At 39.2% G+C, this 14,059-nt stretch overlaps 1 protein-coding gene and 1 long non-coding RNA gene across 3 annotated transcripts in view; one reads left to right on the forward strand and one right to left on the reverse strand.

The window, feature by feature from the left end:
- The window catches only part of LOC146002528 (calcium/calmodulin-dependent protein kinase kinase 1), a 596,212-nt gene that overhangs the window by 443,968 nt on the left and 138,185 nt on the right, over positions 1 to 14,059 (forward strand). The window lies entirely within an intron of this gene.
- Positions 2,485 to 5,097, reverse strand: LOC146001999 (uncharacterized). Its single transcript, XR_014443662.1, has 2 exons — positions 4,793 to 5,097; positions 2,485 to 2,767 (listed from the first exon to the last, which is right to left on the reverse strand). It is a non-coding gene; the product is annotated as an uncharacterized LOC146001999 (long non-coding RNA).

Consider the following 14,059-nt stretch of genomic DNA (forward strand, 5'->3'; position numbering starts at 1 on the left):
TTGTATTTGTCCATTCCTCGGACACAGCAGTTCGATTTGGAAGCTAAAGGCGGTCCAGCATCTTATTAGCTACAGCGTTCCGGCTTTTCTTCGCAGGCGTTTCCATATTTTTGTCCATCCCCTGTATATCGTCCTGTTTTGTACCTTGTTACATTTGTACTTGGTGCAGAGTCTGAAGAAGACCTTGCTAGAAGGTTGAAACGTTACAATTAGTTTGTGTTTTATAATAAATTACATTTCTGCCTTGGTCAGCATATTTTTTCATATCATGGAAACAAGGCTTAATGGTGTTATAATTGTAAATAAATTATCTATGTACTAAATGGTTATGACATTGGCGAATCCAGCGGGGGACAAGGAGGGCATTCCCCGTGGAAAACGAAATGTGAAAAATAGCATATGGCTTGTTGTTTTTTTTTACGTGAAAAGTAAAATAAATGCTAATCCCATTTCAAATAATTCAAAACAAAGCATTGCCACAATATCGTTCTTTGTCCCCTTCAATAGAAAAAGTGTTATTTGTCCTGCTAGAAAATAATGATCCCCTCCCAATGAAAGAATAGTTTCGCTCGCGTAAGAATACCATAGGGTATTCAGTTAGGGCTTCACCCAGTCTCGATCTCGGACATAATGGAAGTGATGTGATCAGCACCGCGCACCGGCGACATTTAAGCTTAATGCCCACTGAGACTAGGGTAAACACGGTAACATAACTTTTGTTGTCTTATTGTATTGAAATCAAATGTTGTAACGCCCACTACAGGGACACGTTCAGAACCAAAGCGGGAATTTCCGTGCCAGAAGTCTGCAGGTTATATTAAAGGTTGTAGCCCACTGAGACGCCGCAAACGCGTCTGTTGCCGCGTTTCTCCGCGTCTCCGTGGGTGGTAAGCTTCACTCGCCCAGGGTTTCCATTAGGAAACTGCTGATGTGAACCTGGGTTGGACCCAGACTCACTTATGCAGGAACACCGATGGAACACCCAAAATGACCGCACAAGGTATGCAACCGGGTCCCCCACGTGGTAGTTTCAAGTCCTAACTACTGAACCACGGCGTTCCTTCTTCAATAATTAACGTATACGAAATCCACTGCAAGGCCTTTCACAATACACAATAATAGCAGAATATAAGCGGCAAAAAATTTTCAAGGTTTCTTCGGCATGCCTTGAAAACACGGACCATTGTTGCCTAGCCAACTTCCAGCGACAAAGTTTGGTATAAATATTCGTAGTTCCTTTTGGAACAAATCTCAGATTAACAGGACCATTATTCATTCATTCCTGCAGCGTTTCGCCGCAACTTTGGAAGTTGAAATATTGTTTCTAAATAGCTTATATGTACGTCTGTTCTTTTTTTAACTTGTATTAATAGAGGTTCGACTTTGTCACTTTGTAACAATAGTGAGCATAACTTCGAACATACACAACATAACTATTAAACATCCACTCACTACCAGCGTAAACGCACACAGTTCAACATGAAAAGGCCGCTCAGCACAAGTCGGGGTCGAGCGCCTCTAGCGGAGAAATGTTGAGTTTCAGACGGCACACACAATCGTATTTGCTACGGCAAAGCGCCGAGGCTGGAAGGATCGTAGCAGGCTATGCTTTAACTAACTGTTTTCATATTTTATCTGTCTGCATTGTTTTCTGTTTCTTTCAAGCTGTACCTGTTAGGGGTCGTATACCTCTCGAAGTCAACCAGTTTGCCCCATCCCAATATACAAGAAAATTAATGATTAAAGAAACCCCTCCCCCCAAATATGCATTTTGATTTGATATTCGAGAATTGCTTCTTTTCTTCTTTCTGTATTCCTTGACGCCTCTCTTTTTTGTTTCCTTTTTCTGTGCTTTTGCGTTTTATCTTCTATATTTTATTTTATTATTTACACTGCCTCTTTTATTTATCAATTAGAGTTTTCCTTTTCCCCATTGTTCCTCTCTTTAACCTGAAGAAAATTATCTAAACGCACTTCCATGAAAATACGCGGTTCAGCAGAATTGCGCTGGCGCCACATATGGGAAAAGCAAAGTGAGAGTGGGACATGAGTCGCTGGTTCCCGCGCACTGTGTGGCAACGTCCACCGGGCTGCGTTGCCTAGTTCGAGCGTCAGACCGACCTCTCTCCGGGGCACTTTTGTGTCACCCCTGACCTTTCGACCAAATACTGTCAGTTTGTATCACATGGATTACAAAGGCCAACTCTACAACGAGATCTTTCATTCTCTGAAACCTGCGAACACAGGGGTTGTGGTCCGACATCGCAACGGCGCGAACTTATGCCAACCGCCTGATTTCAGGAGAGTGCGTTTAGTGTCCTGCTGTTACCGAACTTATAAAGGATAGTTTATGTATCGTACCCTTTCGGTAAGCTTGATTGCAATGTAAATGCCCAAATTGGAATACAGTTTCTTTTCTTAAAGATAAATGGAATCCTACCATTCCTTGGGATAAAATTTCCACAGGTTTTTCTTTTTGTTTCATATTGAAGTTTATTTAGATCGCTAATTTGGTTATACACAGTGCATACTGCAAATCAAGAAAATTTACAGTGTTTCCACTGCAATTAGAAAACAATGTCAACAATAGAATGATTGTCGTCGTCAGAAAAGAAACCGCGCAGTGTTGCCACCTCTATCCGCTCTTCACGTTGTTCACATTGGTGTTTTCGGAATTTGCGTAGGCAATATTGCTTGGGCCGCTCGATCCTCCTGATTTGTCCTGAGGATATCCACCGCAGCAGTAGTCGCTAGGTGCGCCTAGAGCCTGGAATAGACAAGATATCTGAGATTAGCAAGACTGCAATCCCCATTCTATAACTAGTCTGGGATGTTAAGATGTTACGTTGAGTGCAAAATTAAGAGCAGTTAGTTTGAACGTTAGTTCTTTGTGGGGAGGGGAGGAACTTTGTAGAAAACGAATTGTTAGAACTTCGTTTATGACGTGTGGTGTTTCGATGTCTAGTATCAATCCCGATACGTTAATTTCCCTTGCACAATTAAACAATAGAGGTCAGCTGTTTGCTTCAGAAGGTTTTAAGTCCAATTTATTCAAAGAAAGGTTAATCGGGACTGGGCGTACAGTTTAAAGTAGGATTGGAACCACTATGTGCCGTATCGAACTCGGGACTCCTTGATTAAAAGGCTTCGACTTTACCATCACGCCATCGGGGAGGCCACAGATCAACAGTAAAGGTTGTCACCGGAAATAAATGTGGGACACCTAGATCCTGAAATAATGGCTTTCATGCAAGGTGTTGTGTGTGTTGCCTAACTCTACGGCGGTGGTAGATTTGCCATTGGAAATTTGTTATTAAATTCCACTTATCGCCGTAGAGTTAGACAACACACACAACACCTTGCAGGGAAACCATTATTTCAGGATCCACGTATCCAATTTTTAATGCTGCTGACTGTACATTGTATTAAGTCGTGAAGGCTTCTGGAGGGATATGGAGGTGGGACCCCACATTCACAATCTGAGGCAATTGTGGAGAAGGTGTGATCAGCACCAGGCTCTCCCCGCCTTTACCCACAGGCTCCATGTATTAGAGGCTGATTAAACCCTTGAGCCAAACAGATCAAGAAAATAAACAAAAATACTTTGTGGTTCATTGATTCATTTATTTGCTTTATTTTACTTCGCTTTTTGTGCCAGTTTTGGCTAATTTACAAAAATGGGGATGAGTGATGAATGGACACTCGCAAACATCCATGCCCAGGCCAAGATTCGACCCCTTCCGTCGTAGCGCGATGTGCGAATTTGTGGTTCATATACAGGTAAAAACACGACTCCGGGTAAACCAACAAAGAGAGAGAGAATTGCACAGAAATGGAGGACATCATTTCTAGTCTTGCGACTAGGAACATTGATCTTTACACTGTATTCAAGCAAACAAAGGTAAGGAGGGACACTTCTTTCAACAGGGGCGTTGCCAACAGTTGGGCGAGAGCGGACTCTTAAGTCACCACGAACTAATGTGAGCCCATCTGTAATACCCTACATCAGGAATTTTGACAATAATACAGGGTGTTTCAAAATGATTTGAACGATAAAACCACGTTCGATGTATATAGAGTAGAGCAAGAATCACACAGAGATATATAGGGAGAGAGAGAGAAAAAAAAATTAAAAATATGAAAGAACGAAATGGAAAAAGGAATAAGCAAAGAGATAAAGGACGAAGGATATAAAGAGTAAAAATGAAGAGATTGAAAGAAAAGGAACGAAGAAGAAAGAGAGAGAGAGAGAATGAAAAAGAAAAAAGAACGAAATGGGAAAAGGAATAAGAAAAGAGAAAAAGAAGGAAAGAAGAAGAAGAGCGAAAAGAAAGAGAATTAAAGTAAAAGAACGAATGAGAAACAGAGAGAGAATGAAAGGAAAAGAACGAATGAGAAAGAGAGAGAGAGAATGAAAGGAGAATAACGAAAGAGAAAGAGAGAATGAAAAAGAAAGAACGAAATGGGAAAAAAGAATAAGAAAAGAGAAAAATATAGAAAGAATAAGAAGAGCGAAAAGCAAGAAAATGAAAAGAGCGGAAGAGAAAGAGAGAGAATGAAAAAGAAGAACGAGATGGGAAAAGGAATAAGAAAGAGAAAAGAAGAAAAAGAGCGAAATAAAGAGAATGAAAGAAGAAGAGCGAAAGATGGAGAGAGAGAGAGAAATTGAAAAAGAGAAAAGAACGAAATGAAAAATGGAATAAGCAAAGAAAAAAGAAAAGAAAGAAAAAGAAGATCGAAAAGAGAGAGAATTAAATAAAGAGAACGAAAGGGAAAGAAAGAGAGCACTTACCAAAGCAAGACAAGCTACGAGGAGCAATGCAATCACTTTCACGTAGGCCATTTTTGGTACAGGAAATTTCTGGTTTGCCTGAAAATGAAAAATGAAATGTTTTTCTAGATTGGATCAACAGAAGTGGGAATCTGCAGCGACTCTTATACTGCATAAAACTACCTGGATTGTCAGTTAAAAATAGTGTAGACTAATCGGGAACTACAGGTAGATCTATACTTGTAGACTGGGTTTGGAAACACTGACAAACCATTTGCTTGTGAACTGTAATATTGCAGTCACAACAGGTTGCTGTGTGAATGAAGTAGCTGGTGTGAAGAGGAGCCGAAACTTGAAACTTGAGATCACAATCACACAATACTAGGGTATATTAATTAATACTATTCTCAGAGTGATTACGTTACCAACCACTCACTATTCTCTGCGATTAACTTAGATATGGAGGAAAGCAACTTAAACTAACAATAATAACCAAATTTAGAAATATTCGTCAGGGTTGCCAAGTATGGAGGTGGTAACGCTGGTTATTGACCTTGGCTGCTTTGCTGTAGTATAAAGAGAGTCGAATCTAACCAAGAAGTTTATGCTCTTCGTGTCTTGGAAAATATAGTGGAGAGACAGGGGTTAGTATGTCTCTCTTGTTGGAAAGCAGCGCCAGTGTTACAGAGCGCAACAGGAGCTGTTGTTTTGTTGAATTCGTCACTGAATTTTTACATGAAGTATTTAAGCGCTGCGCCAACAGATGACAGCAGTGGCGCTTTTTGGTGCATGGAGGTGCATCACCCATTTCTTGTATTTCAAGACTTGCTTATTACACACGCGACCAATCGTTGAATTCATTAATTCATTATTTTATTTCGGATCTAACAGCTTTTAACCATCCTCGCGCGTGGAGAGATTCTCACAGGTGGAAGGTGGGTACATATGGGAGAGTCAATTAACGATAGTGAATGGTCATTGGTAGACGAAATGGCTTTTTTATACTGCATCTGACTCCAATGTGAGCAGTTAGTTGCAATAATTATTATGATATTAAATAAATTGACAGATGTCACTTAACATTAAAACTGTATTCACCATTTCGACTCAAAATCACCATAGTAAGTATAACAAGACAAAAGAACATCAACATTCAATAAAGTTTGTATAGCAGAATTTTCTTTGTTCTTTACGGATAGTGCAAAAGATAAAATAGCAATTTGCAAAATGCCTTTCATTGAAGGGACTGTTGCAATACGTGAAAATAAAGTACAACAAACGGAAGGTAATTTTTCACTAAACTGAGTACCTGTAGTGCAATCTAGGTAAAATGACACTAGAAATTTCAGTAATTTAAATTATTCACTAATGTTACGAGGCTTTGTGCACTCTAGTAACACGGCAGTTCAGCCTGCCCTTTGGCGGCGCTAGTAGTTTTCTTATTAACCTTCAGATGTTATGTGACGTATCATATTATGCAATTTAGCGCCTGCGCATGAAGGTAGACTTATACCCAGCGCGAATAGTGCATATATAGAAAGATATTAACACTTACCTAAAGTGTGGTACTAAGAGAGAATATGCTTCAAAAGAAGGGAAGCTTTGGTTTTATACCCATGAGATCTTGAGGGGCTAAAGATGGTCTGGAATGTACATTTGGAATGCAGTTTTTATCAGGTGGTAGAGACCTTTACATTAACGCGTGGTTGCTGTCCCAGATAGAGTAGCCATTAATCACTGTCCAAGGTTCTGTGGTGGCAAGGTTTCTTCCGCAAAGCTGTCTTGTGTTGGCGATAGTAAGGTTGATACCTACGTGCGATTGTGTATCTTATCATAGGCCATAGAGCAACTCCAAGAGTAATGAATAAGTGTGGCTACACTAAACTCCCACGAAACTAATCTCCTTGGTGCAACTTCCCTTTTGAGGGCTTTTTTGAGAGAGCAGTGCATTGAGTCATATTGCCGTTATTATTTGGATTTTTAGAGAGCGAAGTGCGATGAAATTTACTTTCAAAAAGCTCCCTTATTGTTAGGTGAACATCGAAATTCTGAAGTTTTCACCACACAAATGTCGTATTTTTCTCTCCTTCTCTTCCTGTTTTCTCTCCGCTCCGTTTCTCTGTTTGTCTTTTTTCTCTCATGTCTTTCTCCTTTATTTCTCTTTTCCTTTTTTCTCTTCCTTCCTTTCTTTTTCCCTTTCTTCCTTTGTATTTCTTTCCCTGTCACCCTATCTTTTCCTGTCCTCTTTGACTTTCCATGTCTTCCTTTGTCTTTCCTTGTCTTCCTTTGTGTTTCGCTGCCCCCCTTTGTGGTCCTTTGTCTTACCTTGTCTCCCTATCTTTCCCTGTTTCCCTTTGACTTTTCTTGTCTTCCTTTGCCTTCCCTATCTCCCTTTGTATTCCTTTGCCTTCCCCTGTCTCCCTATCTTTCACTTCCCTTTGACTTTCCTGTCTCCCGTTATCTTCGTTTGTCTCTCCCTGTCTTTTTTGTCTTTCCTTTTCTTCTTTTTCTTTCCCTGACTTCCTTTGTCTTTCCCTGTCTCTTTGGCTTACTTTCTTCTTTCTCCCTTTGTCTTTCTTTCTTTTTCTTTTTCCTCCCTTTCTCTTTCTTTCGCTTTATTTCTCTTTGTTTCCTTCGTCCCTTTCCTTTTTTCCTCTACTCTATCGCTTCTTCTCTTCCTTTCTTTGTGTGTCTTCCTTTCTATCCTGGTACCTCGTTTTACTTCCTTTTCTCTTCTGTCTCAAGGTCTCTCTCCAGTCCCGATTAGGAGTGTAAGAGGAGACGTTATCTTAAGCACACACTCGTCAACCTCACTTCCACGTAGTACATCCTGGACTGCACCCTGCAGACATGCGTGCCTCTGACGTTTGGACTCAACCAGTATGATCCTTTGTGGGGCTCGTCTTATCTGCTGTCCATTTGTGTTTATGATCGTACCTTCATCCATTACACCTATCACATTCATCCTCATCTTGGCAATTAGCCAAAAATGACAGAAAACGAAGTAAAACAAATCAATCAATTCCTTCCCGATTAGCCAATCTGTAAATATAGTGGACTTGAAAACTCAAAACTCTCGCTCTCAACCACTACAGCCTTTGGCACTGGCGTATGCAGCATTTCTTTTCGGAGGGGGTCGGAATTCTAAAGGTGAATATTACACGGCTGTGTTCTAGACGGGGTGCGGGATGCACAATGAAGTATTTTGTAATTATCATTTTTAGGTTTTATTATAGGAGTTATTCAACGACAAAAATGGTAATTGATGGTCATTCTAAAGGGATTGGCGTTTACTACTTCGGTTTTCCATAAGTTCTTTTCAGCTTTCATTTGAAGATTTTGATTTTCTCAAAATTTCGGGAGGGCCTGTAGCTCCATCAGCTCCCCAACTACATACACGAGTGGACTTTGATCACTTGGCCTTTTTCACAGTAGGCCTCCATTCCTCCTCCAACCATAATTGCATTAATCGTACATTTGTTGTAATTAGATGAATGCCCTCCGCACTAGGAAATGTAAATTTTGAATCTAGAATTTGGTTCATGAAGCTAGGAAGCATTTCGTGATTTTAGTAGACACGTGAAGCTGAAAAACACTAGTTCTGTCTGCAAGAGAGGCAAGTTGGCAACAATGGCTTTGGGGGAATTTTATCGAAAATGAAGTTGTTTCACGGCATAATTGTGGTGTGTGTTATCTCTAGAGATAAGAGAGAGGACCTCCTTGTATTTGGACTGGATTATGAGGAGTGAAACCCCTGTCGCAGGCATTGTCATTGGGTATTCCTCCTCTCTAACAACGCTTGTCACTACACCCGATGAGGTGAAGGATCTATTGTCGTCTCTTTCAGTTCACCGTGCCCTAGGACCGGACGATATCAACACCTTGTTCCTCAGGAAAACTGTGCAATCCCTGTGCTATCCCCTTTCCATTCTCTTGAACAGATGTTTTTCGGAAAGCATCTTTCCTCACGCTTGGAAACAAGCTAACATCACACCGATTCACAAAAGTGGTAACAAAAATTTTGTTTCATCTTACAGACCAATCTCCTTACTCTCTCCTCTGTCCATCATCTGTGAAAAAGTAATCAAAGACAGACTACAAATTTGTTTCTCCGTACTTAAGCTCTAAGCAACATAGTTTTCTTCCTGGTAGCTCCTGTCTTACAAACCTGTCTGTTTTACTCTCACATGCTATGAAATGCATTTCAAATAATTCACAATTAGATATAATATACTTTGATCTGGCCAAAGCCTTTGATACTGTTAGTCATCGTCTTCTGATTCACAAATTATGCAATAGATTCAACATTCATGGCAAATTTCTCACCCTTCTCACAGATTACCTTAGCGATCGCCAACAACGTGTCGTTCTTCCAGGAACTGTTTCTAACTTTCTTCCTGTCCTCTCTGGAGTTCCACAGGGTAGTGTTCTATGACCTCTCTTGTTCATATTATTCGTCGATGACCTTGCCGACCATCTCACAGATCCCTCTAGCAATTACCTTCTTTTCGCAGATGACTGTAAAATTTTCAGAGAAATCTCCACTTCCGACGATACTCATCTTCTTCAGAATGACATAGCAACGCTTCCTGGTGCCTGACATGGGACCTTACATTACATCCTGACAAGTGTACTACTCTCACTATCTCTCTCAAGAAGAATCTGTTAAAGTCATCTTACTCCATCGCTGGCAATAACATCAAAGCAGTATCCTCTCACAAAGACCTAGGCATTGTTTTCGACCAAAAGCTCACATTTGAGGAACATATTTTATGCACCACAAAAAAGGCCATGCGTCTCTTAGGTTTACTCTACCGTTTCACTGAAATTAGTGACATCTCAGCCCTCACTTTGTACTTCAAATCATTCATCTCCCCCAATAATAGAATACTGCTCTCCCGTCTGGTCCATGGCATGTCCCCCTCACCTCTCCAGAATCCATTCAGTCTTTCACTTCTTCCTAGCTATAGTCCGTCACAGGGTTCCCTCATTACGCAATTTTTCATCTCCGCATCTCTTGTCCTTTCTAAACTTACAAACTGCTTATCAGCGAAGTTTGCAGAATGATTTCAGTTACTTATACAAAATTGTGAATGGCAAATCCGCTGCAACACACTCCTTGAGGAATTCCACTTTAGAGTACCTATGCGCACAACTCGCAATACAACGTTATTTTATACAAAGAAACCTAGACTAGAAATTCAAAAAAGATCTCTCTTCTATAGACTTGCAGCACAATTCAATGATCTCCCCTCAAGTATTGATATATTTTCCTCCGAGTTTGCCTTTCGGTCTTCTATCAGAGGAAATACTTGTAATTAATATCACATAGTGCCATCTCTTACTTATTTTTTTGTTCATTTGCTATTCACTTTTATGTTGTTTTGTTACTCTTAATTATTTCTTATTTATTTTTTATTTATTTATTTTATTTTATTTTTTATTTTTATGCTTATTATAATTATTGCTTTCTCATTGTTGACGATTTCAGTGTAAAATTGCCACCTGTGCTGTATCTGAAATTTTCTCAAATAAATAAATAAATAAATTATAGCACATAGAAATAAACCTTGGTGGACCTTGAGTCCAACGGAACGGAAACGTTAGTGTATATTTGCCTAAACAGATATATTGAATATATAGAACACTTCTGAACATTTTTTTTCAAGGAAGGTGGTACCCTCGAAGTAAGCTCGCCTCCACACTCATACATTCGAGAGTATGCGCTTAATGTCCTAGTACCTTTAAATAAACCAGGATGTCAGTTTCTCTGAATTTAACGATTCTCCCGCCTTTTATTTTCTTTCTTTTAATCTTTATTTTCAAGTCTAGGAATACATATATGCAATGAGAAAAATACAATTAAAATGTAGCGTATGCTCTTCATACATTGGTGACTTCAAATTTATATTAGAGGAGAAGGTCTAAATATGGGCGAAGGTTTAAATACGGGTTTTGGAGTTATCAGCGCTCTCGGATGCTGCAGCCTGGCAGAGGCTAATGGAATTGGTAATCTGTCAAGGACAACGGTTGCGGCGCCAATTCGCAAGAGAAAGTGGTGGTTAGTTTTGGCCAGAATTGCGACCTCCGAAAACTCTTTGCAGGTATGTTTTAACTCAGCGTTTTCTGAATTTTCATCTGCTTTGTATAGGGTATGATATTAGCGGTACATAAAACAAACGTGGGCTTTTATAATGCCTTTATTTGTTTGTGAAATATGTACCACAGAGAGCGAAAATAAATTGATGAAGAAAAATAGCGTGATGGTCTAAATATGGGCTATGACATGAGGTCTAATGTTGAGATCACATTTTCAACAAATATTTGGATGTTTTTATTAATTTCGATTTTTTCCCATTCCGCCTGATTTTCAAAACAACAGATTATTCATAAATATGAATTTTATAATGTTTTAGCGATAAATGACTGTTTTTTTTACATTTTAATTGCTTTTTATGATATTGCCACTAGTAGACCATATTTAGACCACAATTTTGAAATACATCATTTTACCATTTTTTAAGAAAAATTGGAGACCTTCTATACTTTAGCATGCTATTACATTTAAGTATATATTTCATAGATATGCATTTTAAAGGCAGGCGCTTGATATATTTATTTTTCCTCCAAGAATGACAACATAAAAAGGGGAGTCCATATTTAGACCTGTTCTTCTATTGTATTGACCCGTTCTGGTGACCGGAAGATGTCTTTTACAAAGTTATGTTTATTTATTTAAGGATTTTAGTTTATTTAGTAATTAGTTAAATTATTAATAGTGTAGTTTAATGTTGAGTTAGTTTTTGTAGTTTATGGTTATTTTTAATTATCTAACTGTTGTTAATTTGGGAATGTTATAAGTAGGTAGTACAACCATTCTGGAAACCAGAACAGTTAATGTTTTGAGTGGTTTAAAAAGGTAGTGTTGGGGTAGGGTTGAGAGTTTAGATGGGGCGAGGTTGTAAGAACTTCCTTTGAGGGTTGGTTCCGATTTGTGTGCACGGACGATAGTACCCAGTCGGTTTCCATATCAGGTTTCATAAGGTCGTGCGTCCGAATGATAACGGCGTCAGCATCATAGTCAGCATTCAACAATGGCCTTATAGGTTAGCTTAGGCTAGGCTTGGTCATATTCTGCAGATATGTTTGTAAAGAAGTACAAGGATAAAGTAAAATAATTTCGTGATTTCTTCCTAGAATAATATAATGATGGCGACGAAAGCTAATTACCAAAAAACCAGTCTTTGAGTAATATTTTTGAAAACTTGGGAATCATTCATGTTGTGTAAACGTTTATATCGCCCATCACTTATCAGTTCTTCTTTCACCCTACAGAATAAGAATTTTACGGTGACCGGTAATCTCGCACCTGCACATTACAACTTGCGCCATTAGAAAATATACGTATAATAACGAACATGAATTCGAATAAAGCAGATTGCCGGCTCTATTGTGAGCGCGTTAACTTCTCGGCAAAAGAAATTCCCGGGTTCGAATCCCGGCATGGGCACGGGCGTTCTTTGTTATTGTTCCTTCATCTATTTAATTTAATCCTCACTCATCCTCATCTTCGAATACATACATAGTATCGAATGCAATCATGTGCTAACTGGATACAATATACAGGGTGTACCAAAAGTCCCGTTACCCCCCCTCCTCCTTTGAATTTTAGACAAACCTGCAAAATGTTATTTTAACAGCATGCGTATGATGAGAGGATGGTATGCCATTAAATCAGACCAATGACCACCATTTACTCCAGAGGATCTGTGTGCACACCGCCATTTTCATGGCACAGTATTATTCGCCTCCAGTTGCGATGTGAAATCCTCCGTAACATGGCTGGCGTGAGGGAAGCAAACGCACTGCAATAAGCTTCTTGAAGTTCCTCAGTTGTCTGATAACGATTATGGGCGACTTTCTGTTTGATGTGTCCCCATAGCGCATTATCACAAGATGTCAGATTTGGACTTTGGGGTGGCCATTTTAGAGGTGCTGTTAAATTTGGCGACCCTCGTCCAATCCATTTGTCTCTGAACACATCATTGAGGTAATCTCTTAAAATGGCCACCTGAAATCCAGATCTGACATCTTATGTTACGGAGGATTTCACATCGCACCTGGAGGCGAATAATACTGTGCCATGAAAATGGCGGTGTGCACGCAGATCCTTTGGTGGGCATTGGTCTGATTTAATGGTATACTATCCTCTCATCAAACGCATGCTGTTAAAATAACATTTTGCAGGTTTGTCTACAATTCAAAGGGGGGGGGGGTAATGGGACTTTTGGTACACTCTATACAATAACATATATTTTTACAATAATAATAATCCTTGCTGCGCTAAATAATAATACCTATTATCATATTGCTTTAAACACGCTTAGCTACAAGCATAGCATTTGAATCCAGTATGGTCGCCTTGTAATCAAAGGGTCCCGAGTTCGATAACCGGTGAAGGCACATAATGGTTCGGATCCCACTTTAAACTGTAGGTCTAGTCCCTATTAGCCTTTCTGTGCATAAAGTGTACTTAAAACAACAATTCAATAAATCAATCTATGGCTTACAAAGCAAACGAATTCGGATTTAATTGTTAATAATATAGCAAAAAGTAGAAACAATTACCTCTTCTCGAAAACAATGGACCTTTACAGACTTTTACAGCGTCTTGCAAGTGCGTTACGCTATTCTCACTTTGGCTTCCAGACTGCAGTTTATGATACTCCTTAAGACACCTCCCAGGTATGAGGTTTGAATTCAAACTTATTATTAGTATTATGTCAAGCATTTAACCCAAACTTCACCCTAACCCTCTTAGCAACTTACAGCCGACTTCTCTCTCCATAGTATTGAAATATATTATCACATGTAGTGGATACTCTGTACAAAATTTGGGAACTTTACCCAGTCAGGGAGTCATTCTGTCGGTGTTTGAATTTGTCAGTGCTAAATAATCGGTTGAGGAATTTAATTCCCTCCATAGAGGATGGTCGACATTCTTTTGTTTTGTTTTTTAAATAAAAATAGCCTGAGTCAAATTTCGTGCCGGTGTTATGAACTACACTGCACCCTTCATGAAGTAAAGACTTAAACTAAACGAAGCTATGTAGGGTCAGGAAGAGAAATACAGATTATTTCTAAATAACGTTTGAACGTTAATAACAGGAACACTGATATCAGCAAGTATGAAGTTGTTTTGGTGTCACCTTAAAGTTATAGATGTTCAAAATGACCGCGTTTGGCAGCAATAAACAGTCTGCAACACTGACAAGATCATAAAACAGC

This window comes from Lepisma saccharinum, chromosome 18, assembly GCF_977018435.1.
Source record: "Lepisma saccharinum chromosome 18, izLepSacc3.1, whole genome shotgun sequence".
In the NCBI taxonomy this organism is placed as follows: Eukaryota; Metazoa; Arthropoda; class Insecta; order Zygentoma; family Lepismatidae; genus Lepisma; species Lepisma saccharinum.